At 43.7% G+C, this 7,096-nt stretch overlaps 1 protein-coding gene and 1 long non-coding RNA gene across 7 annotated transcripts in view; one reads left to right on the top strand and one right to left on the bottom strand.

Moving 5' to 3' along the window:
- The window catches only part of LOC105484936 (centrosomal protein 350), a 160,477-nt gene extending 158,637 nt beyond the window's left edge, over positions 1-1,840 (bottom strand). For 4 of the 6 annotated variants that reach the window (XM_071076394.1, XM_071076414.1, XM_071076409.1 and 1 more), the window contains exon 1: positions 282-419. The gene's annotated coding sequence lies outside the window, so the exon portion shown is untranslated. Of the gene's footprint in view, positions 1-3; positions 124-281; positions 420-1,821 lie in introns of those variants that run through there. The other 2 variants (XM_071076405.1, XM_071076398.1) reach the window with 2 other exon arrangements.
- The window catches only part of LOC105484935 (uncharacterized), a 31,863-nt gene continuing 25,499 nt past the window's right edge, over positions 733-7,096 (top strand). The window contains exon 1 of the long non-coding RNA XR_011611570.1: positions 733-863. This is a non-coding gene — a long non-coding RNA (uncharacterized lncRNA). The remainder of the gene's footprint in view (positions 864-7,096) is intronic.

Here is a 7,096-nt window from a genome sequence, read left to right as displayed (position 1 = left end):
TACCTCTCTGCAGGCTAGAGGAGGGGCAGACGAGGCGGGAGGACACTGGCAGGTAAGGAAGGAAATTCCGTCTTCAGCAGGCACTGGTGGGACCCGAAACCTAGGTCCCCCAAAAGCTTCAGAACCCAGGGAGGTTCCCCGAGGGGGACGCCAAGCAGGGCTAAAACTCTCCGCGCCCGGCCCCGCCTCTCTCGCCGCCACCGGGGACCCGGGACCGCGGACAGAGACAGTTGAGGGTGAGCGAGACTCCGCGGTCCCAGCCAGGTCCTACCGGAGCTCACCTGAGAGTGTCGCCTCCGCCCTCGGCTCCCACGGTGCATCCCGCGGGACCTGGCGGAGGGTGCAGTGACGCCGCCCCGACCGGCCCCAGGGCTGCCCGGCCTGGCCTCCCCGCTCCGGGGACGCACCGGGTGCCCGCCTCGCACCGGCTCCGGGGATCCGCCGGTCCGCTGGCAAGGAAGACGAGGCGAAAAGGCTGCCTCCCCTCCCCTAGGGCAAGCCACCCCCCGAGCTGCGGCTCTCTGCAGTTCCCTCTGGCGCAGGTCTGGCCCCGCTCCCCCGCCCGGGAGTCACTTCGGCAGGGGCGGCCCAGTCGCCATTACAGCCCAACAACTGACACGGAGGAGGAGCGGCGCCAGCGGCAGTGGCTGTGGCGGCGGCGCGAGGCAGGGCGGGAACAGTCGGGCCCAGGCAAACCTCGCGAGAACTGTCCTGAGACAGTGCCACAGAAATGCCAACCTTCGGTTAGGGCCATGTTGAGTGTGGCCGAAAGGTGGGAGCAAGATAAAACAAGGAGCGGAACCGCGAGGAAGCCATGTTTGGCGTGGCGAAGTTTAAACTCGTAGGACTCGGGAGGAGCCAAGGTATATCCGCAGAAGAGACCACCCCTGCCCTTTCCCTTTGACGCTCATTGGGCCTTTTGGCTGCGCATTTCACCCCGGGCTGAGAAAACAAGCTGGGGATTTGACAAGAATGAACTCAAAAGTCTGGAAACGGCAGCTTCTGAGAGTTTACAATGTTTCACCAATTGTCGTCCAAATAAATCGTCACCCCTGTCAGAGTAGTTGCAGCTCTGCGGTTACCTACTACTGTCACTGTGGCCGTTTTATTCGCGAGGGTTACAATTCTGTTTAACATGCACTCTAATGACTTAAGACTCCACGCAAGTAAAACGGAGTTTCCTCCCATTAAGTATTGGCTTTGCTGTAACAGTGCTTTGAGAGGCCCTCTGTGGCCAACATGTCTTCTCATATCTTTGTCTTTATTTCCCAATCTCCGCGTGGTGAAATCATCTGTCAAGACTTGGCTGAAAGGACCTCTCTTCTGCAAATAATGCCACCTTCCACTAGGTGCTCACTGGACACAGACTCGCCCATCACTTCTGTCCACCCTCTGAACTCCGATAGTTATTTACCCAGAGATTGTTTCTCATCAAGTGTCTTGAAGACGTTAAGGTCTCTTTTATCTCTCTATGCCCCAAAATGGCCTAGCACAGTAACTAGGACATTGTAGGTGCTCAATAAATGTTTGTCGAATATCAATGACAGCAGGAGGCAGTAATGATCCCTCTTTGTAGGGCCTACAGCTATACCTGAATGGGATGTGCAGAAGTCCTGTATACGTGTAAAATGTCTCCAGGAAGCTGCACTGGAGGGGACAGGAAATGTGGGTAATCGTATGGTGGAAGTGGTAGCAAAAAAGACAACATAAGGAAAGTGTTATTTAGATTTTGCCCAGTCTTGCTGTTTAAAGCCCTGTGTTAGATGCTTTTCATGCGTTATTTTACTGAATGTAAACAACCACCTTATTAAATATACTCACTTTTTTAAAACGAAGAAACACGTACTGGCCGGTCACGGTGGCTCACGCCTATAATCTGAGCACTTCGGGGGGCCGAGGCGGGTGGATCACGAGGTCAGGAGTACAAGACCAGCCTGGCCAAGATGATGACACCCCGTCTCTACTAAAAATACAAAAATTAGCCGGGCGTGGTAGCGAGTGCCTGTAATCCCAGCTACTCGGGAGGCTGAGGCAGGAGAATCGCTTGAACCTGGGGTGCTGAGGTTGCAGTGAGTCGAGATCGCACCACTGCACTCCAGCCTGGGCTGTTAACAGAGTGAGACTCCCTCTAAAAAAAAAGAAAGAAAGAAAGAAAGATAAAAGAAAAGAAAAGGAAAGAGAAACAAGTACTGAAAAAGCTAAGTAATTTGCCCAATTTTATACCATCAATCAGAGGGAGATATAAGATTTGGGATCTCCTTTACCCCAAAAGCCCGTTTATACTTTTTCAGCCCCATGCTATCCCCTTGGCAACAGAGAAAACACTAAAGTTCTGTCACTGTGCTTGGAGCAGGGTTACCCTAGTATCAGCCTATGCACAATTTCTACTTCTTATACCTTGTGTTGGTCCGTCTTCTCCTTGCCTCCTAAATTCCCCAAGCACATCAATGTCTTTCTTTTCTAATATCCTGTTACTCTTGTGTTTACCCTACAGATTGGCCCTGAGTCTGTCAAGTTTTGTACTAGTTGCATATAGTTTCATGAGAGTAATTAATCTCTGGAAAAAGATTGGAAGCGTAATGCGAAAAGGTTTTTTGCCTTTCCCAGACGTCTCCACAGTGTTAGGCCGGTAATAGGTGTTCAATATGGCTTCCTATTTCTCCTACTTTTTAGTAGACATTAAGATTGGATTTTTCTTTATATTCTTTGTTGATTACTATGGCCTTGACTCTCACCACTTTTTGGATAACTAGATCTTGGCCCTAGACTAAATCTCCAATTACCTGTTACCTATCTTCACATAGATACAGAAGCCACCAGCACTTTCAGCTCCCAAATTAAGCTTATCATTTTTCCTCTCCTGAGTCTTACACGGCCAGCTCCTCCTCTTTTCCCCTGTATTTCTGTTCATGGCTGTCACAGAACACTCTTCTGAGAACTAAGAGGACCAAAGTTTCAGAAATATTACATACTCCTCTGTATGCCTTGCTCCCACCGAGTCAGTTATTAAGTCTCTAAATACCATTGATGCATATTTCTTATATGTACTTCCCTTTTGTCCAGTTGCACCACTGCCCTCCTAATTTAGACTCTCATTTCTACTGCCCAAATGATTATAGTAGTATTTCCACAGTTCAGCTTGACTTTTATCTCTACCATGTCTCTACCTGCCAAGGTAAGTAAAAACTTTTCGCCTCAGCCATCAAGGCTTTTCTCAGTATGGCACCAACCTAACTTTCCATCTCCCTGAAGTAAGACAGCACAATAAAGTAAAAAGGGCAGGAATGTAACATCAGAAAGACTCTTATGCAAATCTTGGCTCTATCACTTACTTGCCCTATGACCCTCAAGAACCTCAATCTTCTCGTCTATATCAAGGTCAATGATATTTACCCTGTAGGATTGTCTTAAAGATTAGAAATAATATCTGTCAAGAGCTTGACATTAAAAGACAGAAATAAACAGTGCTAATGTCACAAAATGGGAAGTGATACACTGATTGAGAATGTTACATTCAAACCACACTGGATCTGAGAAACAACCTGTTCATTCCTACCTCTAGGCCTTTGTTCCCTAACCTGGAACACATCTTACCCCAGTTCTCAATTTCTGCTACATTCTCTAAGTGCCAACTGAGAAGTTAACTACTACAGAAAAAAATCCTTGATTGCTCATACTTTCCAGATGCTCTTCCACCCCTGAACTGTGTGATGCTGTGTCTCCTGCTTAGAGCGGTATCTACTATCAATAGTTCTCCTTGTGTCTTATACCTCATGATCATGTTAGATTCTAAGGACCTTTGTCTCCTACGTAGTGGATTAAAAGCATGAATTCTACAAATAGCGAATGACATCATTATATCGCCAAAGCTGTATCTGTCTATTAATTCATTGTCTAGAGATCAATATCAAATTTTGCATTCCCAGGAAAGAAAACATAACTATTCATCTAGAATTTAAATTCTGGGTCTAAACCTTAGCTGTGGCTCACCCCCATAATCCCAGCACTTTGGGAGGCCAGGGTGGGTGGATCACTTGAAGGCAGGAGTTTGAGACCAGACTGGCCAACATAATGAAACCCCATCTCTACCAAAAATACAAAAAATTAGCCAGGCATGGTGGTGAACACCTGTAGTCTCAGCTGCTTGGCAGGCTGAGGCACGAGAATTGCTTGAACCCAGGAGGCACAGGATGCAGCAAGCCAAGATTGCACCACTGCATTCCAGCCTGGCTGATGGAGTGAGACTCTGTCTCAAATAAATAAATAAATAAATAAATAAATAAATAAATAAAGCCTGGCTGAACCACTTACTGGCCATATAACTTTAGTCAGGGTACTTAACCTCTTCATGACTCAGTTTCCACTTGTGTACAGTGGAGATTGCAATGGTACCTACCTCATTGGTTTGTGTAAGTATTAAAAAAAATAACACATGTAGAATATAAAATGTGTTCAGAATATACAAATATACAGAGACAGAAGGTAGGTAAGTGATTGCCTGGGACTGGGAAGTGGAATAGACATAGGGGAGGGGAGGAGAAATGGGAAATGACTACTAGTGGTTATGGAGTTTCCTTTTATTTTGAGAGGGAGTCTCGCTCTGTCGCCCAGGCTGGAGTGCAATAATACGATCTCAGCTCACTGCAACCTCCATCTCCCAGGTTCAAGCAATTCTTCCACTTCAGCTTCCTGAGTAGCTGGGATTACAGGCACCCACCATCATGCCATATGAATTTTTGCATTTTTGTAGAGACAAGGTTTCACCATGTTGGACAGGCTGGTCTTGAACTCCTGACCTCAGGTGATCCGCCTGCCTCAGCCTTCCAAAGTGCTGGGATTACAGGCATGAGCAGGCATGAGCCACCGTGCCTCATCTTTCTTTTTCTTTTCTTTTTTTCTTTTTTTTTTTTTTAGACAGAGTTTCGCTCTTGTTGTCCAGGCTGGAGTGCAATGGTACGATCTCGGCTCACTGCAACCTCTGCCTCCTGGACTCAAGTGATTCTCCTGCCTCAGCCTTCCCAAGTAGCTGGGATTACAGGCATGCACCACCATGCCCAGCTAATTTTGTATTTTTAGTAGAGATGAAGTTTCTCCATGTTGGTCAGGCTGGTCTCGAACTCCCAACCTCAGGTGATCCGCCCGCCTCAGCCTCCCAAAGTGTTGGGATTACAGGCGTGAGCCACTGCGCCTGGCCCCGGAGTTTCTTTTTTATGTGATGAAAATGTTCTAAAATTGATAGTGGCAACGGTCACACAACTCTGTGAACATACTAAGACCCATTGAATTGTATGCTTTAAGTGGGTGAATTGTATGATATGTGAAGTATATATCAATAAACCTGTGTTGAAAAAGAAATAACACATGTGAAGGACACATAGTTGGCACATAATAGGTGCTGAAAAATGTTGCTTCTTTTTACTATTTTTAATACACTGAATCAGTGCCTTGCATATAGTTAGGTATTCAATATTTGTTGAATTAAATGTATTTGTTGAATTTAAATTCTAGGTGAATAGTGATGTTTTCTTTCCTGGGAATGCAAAATTTGATATTGATCTCTAGACAACAAACTAAGAAATGGCAGATACAGCTTTGGTGCTGTAATTATGTCATTCACTATTTGTAGTTCATTGAATAAAATTATGTGTCAGGATTAACTAAAGGCATTCCTAAGGAAATGTCAAGCCTAGATGCCAAATCTGGTCTATAATCTTGTCCGCCACGTTTTCAATAATAAATTCAAGCAGAACAAATTTCCCTTTCATTTTAAAACGCTATGCAGATACCAAGTTTAGGGATAGGTTTTCTGGTTACTTTTATTTTTTCTAGAGTCGGTCTTTTGGCTTAGTCTTGCACTTTTCTAGGGGATTTGTTATTCTGCTGGGCAGAATTATGAAAAAACTAAAATTTATCAAAAATAAATGTCTTTGATAAGAAAATAGGCATAACCATCTATCTTCATGTATATAAATGTTTGTGTATATATATGTGAGTATGAGTACATGAGCACACAGCCAAGGAAATATTGATCATAGAAACCTCTATGATATCAAATCCAGAAAGAAAAAAAAAAGGCATATCTACAAAGGCAGCATTTAACCATATTTGACTACAATTGAAAGTTAAAAGTTGAAATTTTTGAGTGAGGTCCCAAAACAAACTGATAGCAGCAACCAGAGTAAGTTGTGAGACAGGCACACAAGATGCACATTTTTTAAATTAATGTAAATATATTCAATATTTAATATAAAAGACAACAGACATTTATGTCTTGCGCCATAGTTGGTATACGCTTACAGATGCTTGCACCATAAAAGTTATTTTTAAAATCACTTAAAAAATGTTTTTGCCATGTTTATTCACAGGTATCTCTTGGAAGTTCTTTACCATTCATCTTACTGCTGTCCAAATAGAAATAGTACAATCTGGTTTTTTTTCTTTGATACTACATCTTAGGAAATGATCCCGTCTGCTATTCAGTGTTGTATATAAGAGTGCTTGTGTGTTTTTAGTTTAGGTGTAAATATTTAAAACTACCAGATTTTTTAAAAGGAAGTTATTCACAATAGCCTCATTCATCTTAAAGAGTTTTATAATTAAAAATTGATGCTAAGGTTAACTCTATATAAACATAAGATATAGTTACCTAAAAATGTATTTCAATGTATTGCATATTTTTTATTTTATTTTTTTATTTTTATTATACTTTATGTTCTAGGGTACATGTGCACAATGTGCAGGTTTGTTTCATATGTATACATGAAGATGCACATTATAATTATTTTTATTTTTTAGAGTAGGTCTTACTCTGTCACCCAGGCTGGAGTACAGGGGCACGGTCACAGCTCACTGCAATCTCAACCTCTGGAGCTCAGGTGATCCTCCTACCTCAGTCTACCCAGTAGCTGGGACTACATGCACAACACCTGGCTAATTTTTGTATTTTTGCAGAGACGAGGTCTTGCCATGTTGCCCAGGTTGGTCAAGATGCACTTTTTTTCTTTGATACAGAGCCTTGCTCTGTTGCCCAGGCTGGAGTGCAGTGGCGTGATCTCGGCTCACTGCAACCTCTGCCTCCTGGGTTCAAGCAATTCTC

The sequence above is a fragment of the Macaca nemestrina genome, chromosome 1 (genome assembly GCF_043159975.1).
Source record: "Macaca nemestrina isolate mMacNem1 chromosome 1, mMacNem.hap1, whole genome shotgun sequence".
Lineage (NCBI taxonomy): Eukaryota > Metazoa > Chordata > Mammalia > Primates > Cercopithecidae > Macaca > Macaca nemestrina.
The sequence above is the reverse complement of the archived record's forward strand: the minus strand, read 5'-3'. Positions and strand labels throughout refer to the sequence as shown.